The 19,682-nt window shown below is 46.4% G+C and overlaps 1 protein-coding gene across 4 annotated transcripts in view; it reads right to left on the bottom strand.

The window, feature by feature from the left end:
- Nucleotides 1–19,682, bottom strand: part of LOC138300358 (zinc finger matrin-type protein 4-like) — a 1,123,322-nt gene that overhangs the window by 141,157 nt on the left and 962,483 nt on the right. The window lies entirely within an intron of this gene.

Genomic DNA, 19,682 nt, shown 5'->3' with positions numbered 1-19,682 from the left:
TGAATTGCATCCATCCACTTGCCCTCATCATAGTCCTTTGTCTTATCAGTAATTCCTTTATAAAGGGAAAACAGAATATAAACATTCTAATTCCAATTAGTGTCCACTGTTATATGCCCTTTGAAGTAAACAGCTTTTTTAAGTTAACTACCCCAAAATAAATATGCAATATACAAAATACCAAATGACGATAACATGCTTCTATATTGAATACATATACACACCAAACTTCCAAATCCTCCAGGTTGAGGTGATTGTTCCAACCAAGAATATTTTCTTGCGTGAAGAATCTGATACTCCCTTCAGACAAATACCAAAGGGAAGATTATTTAGTGCTGCTTGGACAAAATGGAAACTGCCCGAAGGAGTAAAGTATTAATGTCGGGTCTACTTAGATTGAAACCATTCACAAGATGGCCGACTAGCTTTGCAATAGCTGTTAACCCATCCCAAGCTTCTCAGAAGGCCCTGATGGCAGCATTTTGCATGTAGGCAACTAACATATCAAACCAAGGCATGTTGAAGGAATTATTAGACACATTATGCCTCAAAAACGGAAAGACTTACCTCATGTTCTTGGTGTCATAACATTAAACAGGCCCTATGGTGGTCATAGGTTTTCCCTGTGGAACTGCAGTAAGATTCCTTTATGGACTCTGACAGCTTAGAAGAGAACCAGAAATTCTGCAACCCAGTCCTTTCACCCTTGAAATCAACAATCTTAATTACTGAAGGAAGAAAGTTGTAAATTTCTCAGAAGGCCTTAGTAGAGTGGCATAAGCCATGTCAGAGTGCCTGCCAGATGTTGAAGGAGAGACAAAAACTGCATGTGAGGCCAGAGGGACCTAAACAGTGTCATTGATTCCTTCTACTACTTATCAGTTCCAACAGCAGGAGAATCAGAGGAAACGAAAAAAATCTATCTAGCATTAACCCCTTTCAGGTTTACTCCAACCAGGAAGCAAGGCAGCTAGGTGTTCAACTGGTCTGCTAGGCAGTGCATGTGTATGAACTGGAACGTCCGGCAAATCTCAAAACATATTTGACAGGTCAGGTGACGATATCAAGATGGAATGGAGAAAAAAATGGGGTTATGACCGGCAAGTGAGCCAGTTTGTCTTTTTCTAGAGCACACTGCTGCACATCATGAATCACAACACGTTGACCAATGACAGTGGCTGCAGGTTACAGGAAGTAACTGCTGATGCTCCATGCGTGGATCCTGCAGCGGTTGCCCACAGAAACCAGAAAATCTTACCCAAGAGGTGACCTACCCCACTTAACATGGCGACTTCCATAGGTGAAGGCAGTTGACTCCACTCCTCTACCCCCCTCCATACAAGCAGGGAGATGCAAGCATATGCTCTTGCTGAAACTTTGTTTCACTTGTACTTCAGTCATCGTCATCAATCAACATTCTTCAATGTTCTGCATGCATTACACAAGTGCAGAAACGTGCCTCCAGTGACAGAAGTACATCGATCTTGTTTGTCTTTTCTCTTTCCCTATCCCATTCCCCCATGTTTTCCATGTACAACCCACCCTTGTGGGTACCGTATCATGCTGTGTGAGGATGTCCATTTAAGGAGAGTGCGGGATTAATCTCTGAATGCATACTGCATCGATTATCCGCGGAACTGGGGAATTCATGACTGATCACATGATAAGACACCCAAAGGAACAGGGTGAGGCAAGGTTGGACAACCAAAAGGGGACGGGTGCGGGGAAGGTGTCCTTCCTGATTCAGAAGCATTAATGCTAGAGGTAGTGGACTTCTAAAATGCAAGACTATGGCGAAATATTTGAGCTGTGCTTTTTCCCCTAGACCTCTATACAAATTAATCACCAGTAGTTAGGTGGCACACTGATTCAGACACATTTATCAATAAAAGCCCTGTCCTAGAAGGGAGAGGGACTTGGTATAATGTTTCGTGAATTAACGAATCAAAATAAACCGGGCGATTGACTGAAAGGGTGCATCTGCTTGTCTAGGTTAGGTCTGTTGGTCCTTGTGGTGAAGTGTTTAGTTGGGACCATCAGTCACTTGATTATTGGCCTGCATTCTTAGTGCACTTCTGAAAGGCCAATAATAAAAAATAAAAAAAAGGTAGTTTCAGATGAAACTCTCTGCTCTAGTAGTCCACTGCACAATACCTTTTGTGGACACGATCGTTAAAGGCCACTTGACTGATAAAAATTATAAACACCCGATGCACGACTCTGGAATGCTTTATTGACATGCCTGAAATATGGGTTGACATTTAAGACCTATTAATTAGAAAAAAATGATCGACAAAACGCTGATCTGACATTCTATGTAATGGATGGCTCACGTCCAAGCATTCATTCTAGCTGGCTGAGCTAAATAACTCATATTCTTAGTCTAATGTATATTGCTAGTTGACGCTTTCACACAGACGTCTGGCAGTGTCCACTGTTGTCCCTTTTCTGTGGTGGAGACAGAAAGCCACGCAAGACAATGTTTGGCCTATCCATATTAGGGGAAAATAGATTAATGCATTATCCTAAGCCTAAGACTCACAAATAGCGGCGTGATGTGAAACGATACCCATCCCACTCTGGTCATCATATTGAGGGTGTGTGGTTTTATTGTACTGTTATAAAAAATGTTAGTAGTAGGTATAAACTGTATATTATTCAAAGCTGTATTTTAGAAGGACTTTTTTTTTTTATTCAACCTAAATGTATTTGCGCATTTTGTAGCAGCCTCTATTATGATTCATGTAATACATGTTTGAAATGAGAACATTCACAGTTCTTTCATAGTACTAACAAGTATTGGCAAAACCAATAGGTCTCGTCTACGCAACAGTTATTGGCTTTGCCAATGTGTATTAGCCATGATATACTCCAGAGTGGCTGCTGTCCATCATGGCTAAAGGTTAGTGGCATAGTGGTGTAGAGTAGAGAGGCATAGTAGCAGTGGCTTAGAGCACAGTGATGCAGAGTGGAGTACAGTGGGGTACAGTGCAGTTGTTTAGAGTGCATTGGCATAGAGTGCATTGGCATAGAGTGCAGTGGTTTAGAGTGCAGTGGTTTAGAGTGCAGTGGTTTAGAGTGCAGTGGTTTAGAGTGCAGTGGCATGGAGCGGCATGGGACAGAGTAGAGTGGCATAGAGTGCAGTGGAGTACAGTGGCAGAGTGTAGAGTGGTGCAGTGACAGAGTGCACAGTAGACTTGTGTGGCAGAGTGCAGTGGCGTAGAGTGATGCAGAGTGGAGTAGTGTAGAGTGGTGCAGTACAGAGTAGAGCATAGTGCTGTAGAGTGTAGTGGCATAGAGTGGAGTGATGCAGAGTAGAGTGGCATAGAGTGTAGTGGCATAGAGTTCAGTGGTGTAGAATGCAGTAGTACAGAGTAGAGGGCAGTGGCGTACAGTGCAGTTTAGAGTGCATTGGCATACAGTGCAGTGGCATAGAGTGGCATGGGGCAGAGTAGAGTGGCATAGAGTGCAGTGGAGTAGAGTGGCATACGACAGAGTGGCAAAGAGTGCAGTGGCATAGAGTGCATAGTAGACTTACGTGGCATAGAGTGCTGTGGCATAGACTGGTGAAGTGGAGTGTAGAGTGGTGCAGAATCGGGTATAGTGCTGTAGAGTGCAGTGGCATAGAGTGCAGTGGTGTAGAATGCAACAGTACAGAGTAGAGTGGTGTAGAGTACATTGGTGGAGAGTGCAGTGGTGCAGAGTAGAGTGTCACTGCAGTGGGGCAGAGTGGTACAGACAGCAGTGGCGTAGAGTGCAGTGGTGCAGAGTAAAGGGCAATGCTGTACAGTGCAGTTGTTTAGAGTGCAGTGGCAGAGTGTCAGAGTAGAGTGCATACAACACAGTGATAGAGAGTGCAGTAGGTTAGAGTGGGGCAGTGGCATAGAGTGCAGAGTAGACTCGAGTGGCATAGAGTGCAGTGGTACAGAGTACAGTAGTGTAGTGTGGTACAGTGCAGAGAGGGGTATATTGCTGTAAAGTGCAGTGATGTAGAGTGGAGTTATGCAGACTAGAGTGGTATAGAGTGCAGTGAAATAGAGTGTATTGGGGCAGAATGCAGTAGTTCAGAGTAGAGTGGTGTAGAGTATAGTGGCAGCCAGTGCAGTGTTGCAGAGTAGAGTGTCAGAGTGCATTGAAGTAGAGTGCAGTGGTTTAGAGTGCAGTGGTTTAGAGTGCAGTGGTTTAGAGTGCAGTGGTTTAGAGTGGCGTAGAGTGCAGTGGCATGGAATAGATTGTTTCAGAGTAGAGTGCAGTGACGGAGAGGTGTAGGGTGCAGTGGCATAGAATGCAGTGGCACACAGTGCAGTGGGTAAAGTAGATTGTTTCACAGTAGAGTGAAGTGGCGTAGAGTGAGGAGGTGTGGGGTAGAGTGTAGGTGCATAGAGTGGCAAGAGTGTGACGGCATACAATAAAGTGGTGTAGAGTGCCGTGGCATAGATTATGTTAGAGTGATGGACAGTGTATTGATGTAGAGTGTTGGGGCATAGAGTTGAGTGTTACAGAGTGAAGTGCACTAGCATAGAGTGTATTAGCATAGAGTGCAGTGGCATACAGTGCAGTGTTGCAGAGTGGCATAGAGTGAAGTTGTGCAGAATAGATTGGTGTTCCCAAGACTGGAGTGGTATAGTGTGCAGAGGCACAGAGCGCAGTGGTATACAGAGGTGCAAAGTGCATTGGCATGGAGTAGAGTGGTACAGAGTAGAGTAGAGAGGCAAAGGCTGAAGTAGCATAGAGTGCAGTGGCATAGGGTGGAGTGGTTCAGAGTAGGGATGAGTGCAGTGACATGGAGTGATGTAAATTGGAATGAGGCAGAGTAGGGTGCAGTAGTGTGGAGAGGTGCAGAGTGGAGTATGCATGGTATTGTAACACACTGCCATTACAGACAACATTATTTTGATTGAAATGACCATTACATTGCACAGATATACAGTTTTTCAAATACAACTATACAGTACACAGATGTGTGGAAATTGCATCGCCTAATGCAATGATTTGTGTCAATCACAAAGTTATTTGTTTCCAGCACAGTTCAGAATTAACAAAAATGGGCTTGATTTGTACTCCTGATTTTGATATATTCTGAAGTTTATTTACATTTTGTCATGTGATAGAAAAACCTCTTTCCTAACCCGGTATCCAGCAAGATTGTCGCATAAATCCTTTCATTTTGAAGTCAGAGAAAGAAAAGTAAACATTTAGGCCCTCAATATGACATTGGTGGTAAATGCCGCTTACCGCCGTACTGAGGGATGCCAACTTACAACCAGGCTGCGAATATCCGTTCGCCATATTAGGACACAAATCTGCCGGACCAAAGGTCAGTGCAAAAGTGGCGGTCCCAAACCCCACACCGTTACGCCAACAGAACACCAATCACATTATGACCCATGAATCACCAAGGCAGACATTCAACAGCGGTAAACCGTTGGCGGAACATACCGCCGTGCTCACAATGGACACACACACAGACAAAACACCACCACATTGGAAATATCAAACACACACCTGACACCCATACACACACCACACACCACTATAAAACACACACCCACATTATCCACAACCCTTTATGAATACAATTCATTGCCAGGAGACTGACACCAAGACCTTTGCGACAACTAGATCCACACACCACTCGCACCCATACACCCCTCACACACTCCACATTGCACACATCACATAACACCCATGGCACCACAAAGGCACCCCCGTTTCACTGAGGAGGAGTTGAGGGTCATGGTGGAGGAAATCGTCAGGGTAGAGCCACAGCTCTTTGGAGCACAGGTGCAGCAGATATAAATAGCAAGGAAGATGTAGCTCTGCTGGAGAATCGCGGACAGGGTCAACACCGTGGGACAGCACCCAAGAACAAGGGACAACATCAAGAATAGGTGGAATGACCTACAGGGGAAGGTACGTTCCATTGCAGCAAGACATCAGCTCGCTATACAGAGGGCTGGTGGTGGACCCCCACCTCCTCACCCACAACTCACAGCATGGGAGGAGCAAGTCTTGGCAAATACTGCATCCTGAGGGACTCGCCGGAGTTGGAGGAGGGCTGGACACTGGTAAGTCAAGTTTTAACAATTATCACCCCCCCATACCTGCATGCCATCACACACCCACACCCTCACTACCATCACTCCACTCCATCCCACACACTACACCATCACATCACACTAATCCCAATGCCAAGCCCTGCATGCTGTACCAATGCATGGAAACCCCTCCCAGCCCTGCATGGACACATCACCAAAGCATGCACAGTATAGGGAAACTAGCATAACCACTATACACCAACACGCAAAAAATCTGGCAGGGGAACAACAACCATAGAGGGGAAGCTACAGAAGTACAAATGTCAGACACCTGAAGCATAATACATCATCTACATCCCCACAGGTACCCCAGCCAATGTCACTTGAGGAGGTGCCACCACTATCCAGTCCCCCAACAGAAGAGGCCCACAGTGATGACAGTAACCCTGGACTTCAGGATCTGGACAATCTACCTGGCACATGAGGGACCTCTGGACCATCGGTCACCCAAGCCCAGTCACAGACCACCACAGAGCCTCCCCAATCAGAAACCAACACAACAGCACCCACTCAGCGTCCCCAAACCTCTGTCCCCAGGAAACGTCAATCAGCAGTGTGCCCACCTGTACAGGGACCCTAGACCACACCTTGCACACAAAACAATCAGGGACCCTTGGTCAGTGGCAGTGGGCACATGGTTCAGGGGACAAAGGCACAGGCCAACAGGGACACTGGGAGGGCTGTTGTGCAACAGGGAGGAGGACAGGACCAAAGAACCAACTCTATAGGAGGCACTCTCCGAGATCCTGGGAGCCAAACAACATTCCCAGGACACGATGGGCCAGATCCTAGACAATGTGCAGGAGAACAGGCGGCTGCAGGAGGGACAGTATCACGGGATCAGGGAGGACTTGCATGCCATTAACACCACCCTGGTCTCTATAGCAGGGGTGCTGGCAAACATGGCCAACATCATGAGGGAGGCAATGTCACACCAGCGGGCCTCTACCACTAGCCAGTCATCTGAACAGCTCTCCACTTCCGCTTCCGCTAGTAGCCAGGAGGCCCGCTACAGGACCAACAGGCAACCAGCACCCCTCCCCCTGCAGAAGGTGAACTACCCTGCAAATGTTCCCTGCAAACCAGACAGAAGCCAGATACACTTGCCAAGACCACCGCCTGGAAATTAGACTCTCCTGATTGTCCCCCTTGTGTCCCACTCAGTCACCTTGTCCACCTTGAACTGCCATTGTTCCCCTTCCTATGTCCCCATGGACAATGCACCTGTTCTACAAACAGACTAGAACAATACCCTGGACTTTCCTCCATCATCACTTCCTTCCATTGCCCTTGCCCCTCTATATTTTAGCACTACAATAAACACCCTTGGACAAAACTCGGCTACTAGTATTTCATGTTTTGAAAATTTTTATTGATTGAAACAGCTACAACCATTGCAAATGAACTGTACATAGATTGAGCATAGACTTAATGACCTGTAGCTGGCTGTTGTGATCACACCAGAAGAATGTGTCATATCACCAATATCTGCAAAATGAATATCCAGAGGTAACAGTAAGTAGTGTAAAGAAGTGGGTAATGTCAGCATGGCAATGCCACACAGAATACAACAATAGTCATAGAAATGTAAAGTTGCACTGTCTCACCTGTGTGTCATTCGAAGTACTGACGTATCACAGATGTTCTGTTGTCCACATCCTCATCCTCTGCCTCCTCATCCTCACTGTCCTCAGGGTCCACTGCTGCCACAGGGGCATCTCCAGTCTCCTCCTCCTGCAGAAAAGGTACATGCTGTCTGAGGGCCAGGTTGTGCAACATGCATCATGCCACTACTATCTGGCAGACCTTCTTGGGTGAATAGCGCAGGGATCCACCTGTTAGATGGAAGCACCAGAACCTGGCCTTCAGGAGGCCAAAGGTCCTTTCAATGATCCTTCTGGTTCACCCATGTGCCTCATTTTAATGTTCTTCTGCCCTTGTCCTCGCATTCCTCACAGGGGTCAGCAGCCATGATAGGTTTGGGTAACCAGAGTCACCTGCAAATATTGAGGGACAACATTTAGCCACACACTATCCTATACGGCCAACACCATAGGGATATACCAACATATACTGGGTGGGTGGGTGGTAACCAGAGCTCACGTATTAGCCACACTCTGTGCCTCTGTAGTTGGGCAATCACATTTGGGATGCTGCTATTCCTCAGGACAAAGGCATCATGCACCGACCCAGGATACTTAGCATTGACGTGGGAGATGTACTGGTCCACCAAGCACACCATCTGCAAATTCATGGAGTGGAAACTCTCAAGATTGCTGAATACTTGTTCATTCTGGCAGGGGGGTCAGGAACAAACGCAATATGTGTTCCGTCAATCGCACCTATTATATTGGGGATATGTCCCATTGCATAGAATCCGGCCTTCAGAGCGGCCAAATCCTCAACCTAGGGGAAAGCAATGTAGCTGCACATGTGTTTTATCAGGGTAGACAACACTCTTGTTAGGACGTTTGAGAACACTGGCTGTGACATTCCTGCTGCCAAGCCCACCGTCCCTTGGAAAGAACCAGTTCCCAGGAAATGGAGCACTGATATCACTTGCACAAGAGGGGGAGATCCCAGTGGGGTGACGGATAGCAGATATCAGGCCAGGCTCCAATTGGGTGCACAGCTCTGTGATTGTGGCCCTGTCCAGTCTATAGGTGAGTATTATGTGCCTGTCCTCCAGTGTAGCCAAATCCACTAAGGGTCTGTACACAGCGGTATGTCTCCATCGCCTACTCATCTGTAGCAGTAGGTATATAAGGGACACAAAAGTGAGTAGACTGTCACAAACTGAACAATGGAGCCACAACAGCAGTCCGCCATGTGCAAACATGTTATGGGACAGTGTAATTAGTGAAATATGTGCCTATTTATCCTGTGATGCAGCAATAATCGATAGGCCTGTTCATCCCCCTGAAATGGCGACTGCCTGTCCTGTGTGTAGGGACAGGTGGAAGTGAGGGAATGCGCTGACGCTGTGCGCCGTGGCTGTAGGCGGTCGTGAACCGCTGTGCAATTTATCATTGGTTAATATTGGGCCCTATGGGGTACAGTGGCCAATGGTGATCTACGCTGGCTGTGACGGTATGCACCGCCGCGGACGTGACCGCCATTTTCTAACAAATTCCTCACTTGTTTCCTTACCTTCCATAGGAGAGGACTTACACTGCATGTGCTGCTGTGACCTGTGTGTGGAACCTACCTGACTGAGGAAAGGGCTCCAGCCTTCACTTCTGAGGAGTTGCAGCAACTGGTGGATGGGGTCCTACCCCAGTACGGACTGCTGTATGGGCCTCCAGACCAACAAGTGAGTACACTGTGGGCAAGATGCATGTGGCATGAATGAATGGAGTTGCGTCTGAAGGCCTCGTGTAAGGGGGTGGGTGGATGTCCTCTTGACGGTGTACATGTTGCAGGCTGGGCTGTGTGTGTGCCAATGGTGATGCAAACAGGTATGGTGGGCCATTTGTGTGACAGGCTGGATTGTTTGTATAATGGTGTTCTCCTGTCTGTATTTCCTCTGCAGGTCGGCGCCCATCAAAAGAAGGGAATATGGCGTGCCATCGCCAAGAACGTGCGGACCCTGGGGGTCTACGGCAAGCGGAGCACCCACTGTCTCTAACGGTGGGAAGACCTGAGACGCTGGGCACTTAAGACTGCAGAGGCCTAGCTGGGGATGGCCTCTCAACGAGGAAGGGGTGCCCATTGGGCCCTGACCCCTCTGATGGCCCGCATACTGGCGGTGGCCTACCCTTAGCTAGATGGACGCTTGAGGGCATCACAGCAGCTACAAGGTGGTGAGTACAGTGGCTATCATTACAATTTATGGCTGGTGGGGTGGTATCTGGGTGGCAGTTGTGTATCCTTGGGTGCCTCTAGGCCAGGCCACACATAGCAGGGTAGGTCCACTGGTGGATAAGGGTTTGAATAGGAAATACTGCTTACCTAGCTTGTTAGTATTCACTTCTGGGCAGGGCTGCGTGGGTCCCAGGTGTGCTGCAGTTGGCGGTGTGTGCCCCTCCTCATTCCTTGCTGACCATTTCACTGGTAGTGCATTGTGCGTAGCCCTATTCCCTGTATCTGAGGGTGCTGGTGCAGTCATTGACCCCGTGTATCCTTTGTGTCTCTCCCCCACTTTCTTGTTTTGTCATCCTGTCCTTATGTGCATTAGCATCTTCTGGCGGAGGAGCTGAGGCACCAGCGAAAGAGGGAGCTGCATCCCACAGGACCCAGGAGGCAGAGTCCACCAACGCTGAGGGCACCAGTGGAACGGAGGGCAAGGGGAGCACCACGTCAGAGACTGGAGGGGACAATACAGGCTCTGATACCACCTCCGATGGGTGCTCCCTGGTGGTGGCGGACACCTCTGTGACCACTCCAGCTATAGGTACAGCTGCCACCCCCACACCAGCACCGCCCTCCCAGTAGCCCCTCAGCGAGTTGCCCGTGCCCGCTCACCCAGGAGGGTGGGCATCTCCTTTGCCCCAGGCATCCCAGGCCTTGCCCAAGTGAGCCCTGCTACCATGAGTGAAGAGGCTATTGACCTCCTGAGATCCATCTTTGTAGGGCAAACAGCCATTGGAAATGACATCCAGGGGCTAGCAGCCCAGATCCAGCAATCAAATGCATTACTGGAGGGCATTCACGGTGGATTGGTGGCCCAACAGAGATAGATTCAGGCTCTGGGCTCCTCTCTGATGGCAGCCATTGTCCCTTTTTCAACCGTCCTACCTCCAGCTTCCACTTCCCAGTCCCATTCTTCTCAACCCCAACCCATCCCAAGCACACAGGCAGACGAGCATGCACACAAGACAACACCCAAGAGTGTCACAGGCAAACACAAGCACCACACTTCATCCCACAGGCACTCAAACAAACACTATTCAGTTGCAGACACGACAACATCCACTATCTCCACTGTCTCCCTCCTCCTCCTCCGCCGCCTCCCAACCAGTTGCATCTACACTCACATCTGCATACACTACACCAATATCCACTACCGGTATCATCACCACACCAACCAGAACACACACCTCACTGGCAGACAGCTCCACAACATCCATGCATGTGTCTCCTGTGTCCTCTCCTACCATGTCTGTCCCCCCTCCTAAAGTACACAAACACAAGCTCTCAGACACCCAACAGCCATCCACCTCACAACAGCATACAGCCCATGCACCTGCACCCACATCCAGCAGACAAACACCTCCAACAACCACTCCCTCATCCTCCACTCCCATTACTCCTCCCTCCTCCAATGTCCCTAAAAAGATTTTCCTTGCCCAATTTGACCTCTTCCTTACCCCCCCGTCCTGCACGTATGGGCAGGGTAGCAAGGACCCAGCAAAGCACCTCAGCCAAACAGTCCACAAGCCAAGTGGTAGCACCACCTACTCATGGTGGTAAGGATTCCAGGCCAACAATACTGAAGGGGAAGGAGCCTGGACCAGCTGCTAAGGGGAAGGAGCCTGCACCAGCAGGCAGAGGGGGAGAAGAGCCCAACCACCAGTGCCAGGAAGGGTAAGGGACCCCCACCCTATGAGCAGGAGGAGAGGAGGCAATCTACGCCAGGGGAAGCTGACAGCCAAACACCGCCACCACCAGCAGCTGTCACAGGGCCCCCACGGCCAGCCGTGGTCCAAGCAGAGGCTGAGCAGGAGCCTCCCGCAACCACCACCACAGTGCAGCCATCACCGTCAGCAGACACCATATAGTCCAGCCTCCAAGGGCTGCTGTGCAGCCTGCCCACACCAGAACCGGTGGGGAAACACCCACTTGAGAGACTGTGGCCCTGCACTACTCAGGACAAAGAGCAATGGGCATGTTGCCCCCTCCAGAACCAGTGGGCAAGACACCCACTTTAGAGACTGTAGCCTTGCACTCCCCAGGACAAAGCACAGGGCATGTTGCCCCCTACAGAACCAGTGGGCAAGGCACAGGCTTGAGAGACTGCGGCCTTGCACTCCCCCGGACAAAGCACAGGGCAGGTTGCCCCCTCCAGAAACAGTGGGCTTGTTCCTGCATCCGGCTGTGGTGCCCCCCGAGGTGCCTGCCTATTTGACAAGTGATGCCCCTGCAGTGTTCTATCCAGATTCGTGCAGGATTCGAGTGTGGCCTTGGACTGTGCCCTGTGGCTGTGCGGGCCCTTTGAACTATGAACTTGGCAGTATCCCTTTTTATACAAGTGCACAGATCTGTTTCATGGCCAAATGGGATTGTTGATTTTATTGTTGGACTGATGACAATAAGTTTCGTAATTACCTGTTGCCTTTGCTTTATTCTGCAGATTTTCATGGCCAAATTGTTATTGTAATGCACATGGTTGTGTGTATGGCGTGTGTATGTCAGGTGTGTGTGGCGTGTGTGTGTCACTCTCGTTTTCCTCCCACCGTCCCTTGTGTGCTAATCAGCTGTACTCACTCACCGTCATCATCTTCGCTGGCATTGGTGTTCCAGGTGGAACATAACGTAAAAGATCATCGGAAAGACTTGCAATTCGGGTTCCATGGTGGCATGGTTCCTCCCTGTGTCTCCAATGGACAGTCCTTTCACTTCCGTGATGTGTTTCTTCCAGGCTTTTGATGGCGTTTGTACCACCTCGGAAATGATGGCGGAATCATGTGTCTTAATATATTCCCAGTTCAATCTGAGGTCTAATTGTATTTAAAGGAGAAAACAGTGCCATATGTTGAAGAAACACTAATTACATTTTACAATGTTTATATTTTTGTGCAATTTACATCGCAAATATTTTGAAGATTCTATGTGTAATTGACACTTAGAGATAACCTAGATCACTAGTTTGGCTTTTGCTCAATTTCAAAACCATTTTAAGACATGGACAAAGTGGGCAATTGCCTAGCACAACCTTGCAAGGGGTCTGGCCCCTTCTCAATCTTCACAAGCATGAACAGCGGACAATTGCACCAGAAGAGTTTAGTGGGTGGGTGCTGCTTGGTCAAACACTTGACTGTGCCTCTCCTGTTTCTCTCCTGTCTGCAGAGGTAATTCCCCAGGCACCCAATACCTTCCAAAAGTCTTGGTGGACCCATCTTGTCAATTTAGGAACTGTCCCACCTGGTTCTTCTCTTCCTTATTTATTCGTTTCAACAACCTCCCATTTAATGTTGATTTCATCCTCCTCTTTTATTCTTTTTGATTGGTAGTCCAGGCTCCCAGTTCTGAGAAAAATGCAGAGTCTCAGACATACACTAGTGTTGTGAGACTACAGACAAGTTGTGGTACATCACATCCTGAACTGTCGTCCACACCATCTGCCCTGTCTCATCATTTTTTTTTTATTTTTTTTTACTTTGAAAGTAAATGGGCGGTTGGGGTGAGTAAGATGTTTTTGTTCAATTTGTTTAAATTAGCATAAGGTTAATTACCTTAATGATTCCCAAACTGTTTGCCAGGGGTTTTAAAATGTTCAGAAACATAATCAAAATGTTGTTGATACTTTCTCTTTAAGAAGGATTGGGTAGATTTGGGTAGGGGTGATGGCCTTGACAGTGCTGAAGGGCATTAATTTACTACTGAACAAGACACCTGTAATTTGACACCTGAATGTAGCATACCAGGATGCAATCACAAAAAGACCACAGTGAATAAATAGTGCTATGTTAGTAAATAAATGCACTGATAACATAATGGGGTATGGTCTCTCTTGGGCGTGTCGGTAAAATTGACGTTTGTTCTTTAATGTTTGGCCTGAATTTTGACCCTTTGTCCTGAATTTTTTACAGTCCTGTCCAGAATTTGCCTCAATGCCAGTTGGTCACCCTAGAGCATGCAAGGATATGTCAAGTCAAGCTATGCATGACATAGGAATGCTGCGTGAGTCCAACACGCTTCTGAACCCTACTGGAAAGTGTAAGAGACATTCCATTGCACTCTTGCCACTAGGATGTAAGGAACAGTGTTGTAGCGCAGTCTTCTATTCCCTCCTTTGCAGCGCTTGGTGATTAAATGCTCCCGCTTCTATGCTTTTTGCCTGTGTTCAAATATTATCAAGCACAAGATATAAGAGATGCTTCAAAATCGATGTGTTCCAGATGGTTTCTAAAACAGTGACCGATTTAAGGTCAGAGTCAATACATGTATTTATTATTTATGTCGCGAACTCGACCCAAAGGTTTTGGCGTGCTTTAAATGAGCATGAGTTACATTACAACAAGCCAGATTATTTTTTTAGGCATGTGGAGATTTTGCTCAGAATCATTGGGTATTTAGCCAGCGCCGAGACTCGAACCTGCCAGTTTCAAAGTGGCTGTTCTGGCCGTAATATGCATCATCCTCTCCCGCGGAACCCCTTGATCACTTAGGCCAATGGTTACCAACCTGTGGTCCGCGGACCCCCAGGGGTCCGTGACATTCCCAGGGGGTCCGCAGGCCTGGGCCGGGAAGAAGGCAATTCTCCTCTGACAAAGACTTGCATTAAAAAAAATATATTTATTGCTTCCCTTGAGCAGTTTTAAAAACACTGCAAACTTCCTAGTACATCCAGCAGCTTTTGGAAAAAAATAAAAGCATCAAGATTACTCTAGTGATTAATGTACCCGCTGGAGAGAGATGGGAGTTTTGTCTGGTGGCAGTTGTGACTCAAAGGTAGCACTTATGGTTAATATGCCTGCTGCAAAGAACCTGTATCAGGCAAAGAACAGTATTTTATGTGCCTAGCACAGTGGGTTACTGCTTGTGTTTCTTTTCTTACTGTGCAGTACATAAGTTACAATCATAATTTAGCACAGTGAGCTATGAACTGCCATAAGGACCTGCATGCAAACTGCAGGGCACAAATTAGAAAGTAATTTTTTTCCCTAGCCTTTCATTTTCCTCGTGCTGCTAAAAAAGGTTTGCTTGCACAGAATTACATTCTTATTATTAAAGTCAATGCTAACCACTGTGCTGTGTTCTGAATCCTCGGTTTGTGCTTCCCCAGACCAAGCACTCTTAGAAAATGCCTACCAGTGTGGATGACGTGAATCCTACACCTTGTTTACCTCTGTAAAGTGCTCTGACTCCCTACACTGGTATAAGAGGTGCTATAAAACAAATGAATTACATGTGATAGAGAGGCTATGGAGAGATGAGAGGCTCTTATGATTTTACTTCCTTTCCCCTCCACATATTTATGAGAAAAAAACTTTCTCAGATCTATATACCTAAAAATAAAAACAGGAATCGCTTGGGAAATGTTGAATCTAACCTGAGGATTCAGCTTTCCTAAATAAAACTAAACATTGAGAAGTTAGTCGCCGAGATGCAGTGCCAATCTTCCCATAATTTTTTTTCGATTTTTGTATATTTGTTCAAAATAAAATAATTATATCATTAGTAATTCGAGCATTTGGTGTGCACTTGTTTGTGTATTTTTTGCAAATTAATGTTTTAATGTTTGAAATTTAAATTGTACAAGTTGCTTGGGGGTCCCCGACTTCCAGTAATAATTCAGTGGTGGTCCTCAGAAGTCAAAATGTTGGGAACCACTGACTTAGGCTATGCACACAAGGTTTTTTTTTTTTTTTTATGAATGGTATTGCCGAAAAACGACTGTGTACTCAAAGTATATACAGATTTCTAATGTTCTAAAATAGAATTCAAGAGGTTCTATATATTTTTGTCTTGGCAATCACCTTTGGATCTTTATTTTGGAACTGAAGCCCCTATACATCGAGTCATGCCAGTGATTAAAATACGTAAAGAGAGAGCCCCCCTACCTGACATAGATTCATGCACAACTTTGTCTTATACAGTAAGGCTTTAAACAGTGGGCATGGTTATATTACTTCTTTGTATGTTAAAGTAAAATTACTTGGCACATTCCATCAACATTTAAAGCCATATAACAATGAACATACATTAAGCCTTTTATGCACAAAGAAAACAATAATAATTTAATGCAAATGTCGTAGTTGGAGTGCAGTTTATCCACTGTTCATTAAGTGCCATTCAAAAAGCCCTCAAGTCCATTAGAAAAGTTTTTTTTTTTGCTTTTGTAGCGGGCCTATCCCATAGTGATATTGTGCTCTGAATAAAGCAGTTTCCGCATCTATGATGTCTCTTTAACAGGGTGCATGTTTCTCACTTCCTGTCAAATGTTCCCATTTCTTTTTAAAACAAAGAGATGGATTGTGGAATTGTTCAATCCCAGAGACAAAATGCCAGTTACTTCTAATGAAGTAGAAAACCTATCACAATAAAGGAGGAAGACATATCTTTTGATGATATTCCCTCTGAGCTATAATACTTGTGACCATGTCCCCCTGGTAGGAGTAGTGGTCCTCAGGTACCTGGTGAATTACAAGGAATCATGGGGTAGTCTAGTAGCACGTGGGGTTTACCTGGAAAAGGTTAGGGGGTCTTCTGCCCGGCATGGAGTTCACCCCTGAAATATGGAGAAGAAGGGGTGACTAGGGATCACTTGCCAGTGGCATGCCCAAGTCAGTAGTGTGTGTTGCCCTGTGTGTCGGCCAAAGGCATTTGGGTTGGAAAGCATGTTCTATCTGTGCACGTTGTAGTTAGTCTCTGAAAGTGGTGAAGAGTCCTCCCCTGATTGCTTCAAACTTGTCCAGTGGATAATTTAGGCTGTAAATTCTCATTTTCTACAACATTGTAGGGTACATCTCTTGCAAACAGGATTCAAAATCCAGAATAAGGGAGGTTCTCCGAACTCTAAGGATCCCTATCTTGGCTATTGCAATGATAGTGGCAAACTACCTGGCTCTTTGAAGCATTAGGTCGGGAAGTCCGTATGATTATGCAAGAGGATTGCCTGACTGGTGGGTGTCCTAGAGTGCATAGTGTTCCCTTTACCATGTCCAATATTCCCTTCCAGTATGTTTCAAAGCTGTGGCATTCCCAAAGGAGATGGACAATATTGCCATCCATGGAATTATATCTCCAGCACATTCCCCCTGGTAAGATGTCTGTGTCTTAACTGTTTGGGAGAGCAGTGCCACTTGTGAAGGATCTTAAAGTAACTCTGCTTCATGCAAGCCTCCCGGATAGGTTTATCATGGTCACCATCCACCTCTCAGCTGTGTACTCTGTTTTAAGTCTGTCGGACCACAACTCCTTCAGATGTTTGCTATCAGAGTAGAATAAAAGCATGGTTTATAAGGATCTGGTAAAGTCCGAAGACAGGCCATTATACATTCACCATATAGGAAGCAACGTGACTATAGTGGAGCTGACCAACTTTTTCACGGTGCACGTGAGCATTGTGTGCAAAGAGTGCCATATCGGGTGAAATTCCCAGAATGGCATTTGCAGTAGGTGGAATCCCCTCTGTACCTCAGCAAATATTTTCAACCTGCCATCTATTGCTAAGTTGTCCAAGTTTTTTAGGTCCCATGATCTGAACTGGTTCCCAGAGGGTTCTCCACCCACAAGTTTTAAATATGCATTGTGCCATAACATGGCTTTCTTGTATAACCGGCCATTCTCACCCAGTATGTTGTGAACCTTGTGCCAAGCATATGTCATTGCTCAAATTATAGGGTTGGAGAAAGCTAGCTTCCTGTCTTCTTCTATGAACATGACTTGAAGGGGCCCACCGATTTCAGGAGGGACCACTCCAAGTGCACCCACATTGAGGTGTTTAGGGTATAATAGATCATGCAGCTAATTTGGCATTCTGAAATGCAAACCCAATAGGTCTCTATATGAGGTAGATGAAGCCCATTACTCTCAGTTTCGGCATGAAGTGTCCCCATCTTTAGTCGTCATTTTCACCCATCCCATAGAAATGCTTTCATTTTAGTCAGCTCTTGATTCATATCGGATCTATGTTATGGCCCGTGTTCAGGTAAATTCCTAATAATTTGATCTTTGTTTCTATTTATAAAGGGGGGGGGTCACCTATTGATGCAATAGTTGTGGGGTGAGTTAGAGGGAGGTCCTTATATTTTCCCCAATTAATTTTGTAGCTGAATTCAGAGAAACATAGTGTTGCGATTAGGTTAGTCATCTTGGACAACGTGACTAGCATGTCATCCTTATAAAGGAGTGCTTTGAGATGGCCCTCTGGTGTTGCTACCCAGTCTATGTCCTTGTTTTGCCTGATGGATATATCTAATGGCACAAACACTAGAATGAATAGTAGTGGCAATAGCAAGCATTCCTGCCATGTTGCTCTGTGAATCTGAAACCTAGAAGAGGTGTGCCCATTACAGCCCACCATTGCCTTTGGGTTAGTATACAACCATCTGATCTTAGTGAGAAACTTCCCACCAGGCCAATAGTTCGCTGGGATCTAAAACAGTTCGGGCCATTCGAAGGCGTTAGCAGCATCAGGCAAAAAGAGCTACGTTCTTGTCTGTGTCTTCTTTCACCTGCCATACAACATAGTTCTTAAGTGTGATGTGGCAGAATGATGTGGGACAAATTTCGCCTTGTCCTGGTGAAGTAGAGAGGTTAACAGTAGTTTGAGTTTGTTGGCCAGTACTTTGGCCAATATCTTCACATCACCATTTAGTAAAGAAATTGGCCTGTAGCTGGCACAGTCAAGGGGTCCTTTATAGGCTTCAAAGCAATCCTGGCTGTGTTCTAGTCCCGAAGAGGGCAGTAGCCACCATCTCTTTCCAAGAATTGTTTACACTGAAGTGGTACTATTAAAGGCTTAGTAATTCTGTAATATTGAGAGAGGTACCTATTTTTTCTTGAGGCCTTGTTATATGGGAAATCTATCACCCATGCAATCTCGTCCTCCATTATATCCTGGTCTGAGAACTGCCTGTTCCTGACAGTTTAGGAAGACGAAGGGTGTAAAAGGAATGCATCTTCTTCTGATTTCAACTGGGAGCAGTCAGCAAAGTAGAATTCTTCACAGAAGTCCTTGAATCTATTCGGAATGTTAAAAGGGTATGTCAGAACCAACGTTCTGGCATCCCAAATGGCCAGGATTGAGTGTTTGGCCTTCTGTTGTCGCAGCTGCATAGCCAATAATCAGCCCACTTTTTCCTTGCTCTCAAAGGGACAATATTTAAGCCTGAGCAGTAGTTTTGGCTTCTGCAGTAAGGAATCTATTAAGGCCATACTTGGCATGTAACAGCTGTTGAAGGTCAGCCTTGGAATATGTTGGCTCATAAGTGGGCTAGGTCTGACACTTGATTCTCCAAGTCACGTTGATGTTGTATCACTTCTCTTTTCCGAAGGGCAGTCTCGCTTATCAATTTGCCCTATATACATGCTTTGCCTCCGCACCAGCAGCGAGTACATGAGGGGAATAAACTGACATATGTTTCCAGCCAGTTATGGACATAGGGCCTTATTACGGCCTTGACAGAGGGGCTTCCTCCATCATAAATGTGGCGGATTTATGCCAAGGTCACCATAGTATGTTAGGTGAATGTACAGAGTAGATTGGAGAGGGGTCTGTTTCTAGGCTGGTTCGCTGTCCATTGTAGTATAGATGGCCTTCAATGGTTAACCCCCACAATGGCTTCCAGATGGTTAAAAACTGACAGTGACCTCCAAGTGTGTGAACACTCACCAATCTCCTATAGCCTCCTATGAGCATCTTCCATCATGGAAGCCCAAGCCCAAAGCTACTGAAGCCCAAAAAGCTCCACGCGC

Source organism: Pleurodeles waltl, chromosome 6 (assembly GCF_031143425.1).
Source record: "Pleurodeles waltl isolate 20211129_DDA chromosome 6, aPleWal1.hap1.20221129, whole genome shotgun sequence".
In the NCBI taxonomy this organism is placed as follows: Eukaryota; Metazoa; Chordata; class Amphibia; order Caudata; family Salamandridae; genus Pleurodeles; species Pleurodeles waltl.
This window is presented reverse-complemented; position numbering and strand designations above follow the sequence as displayed.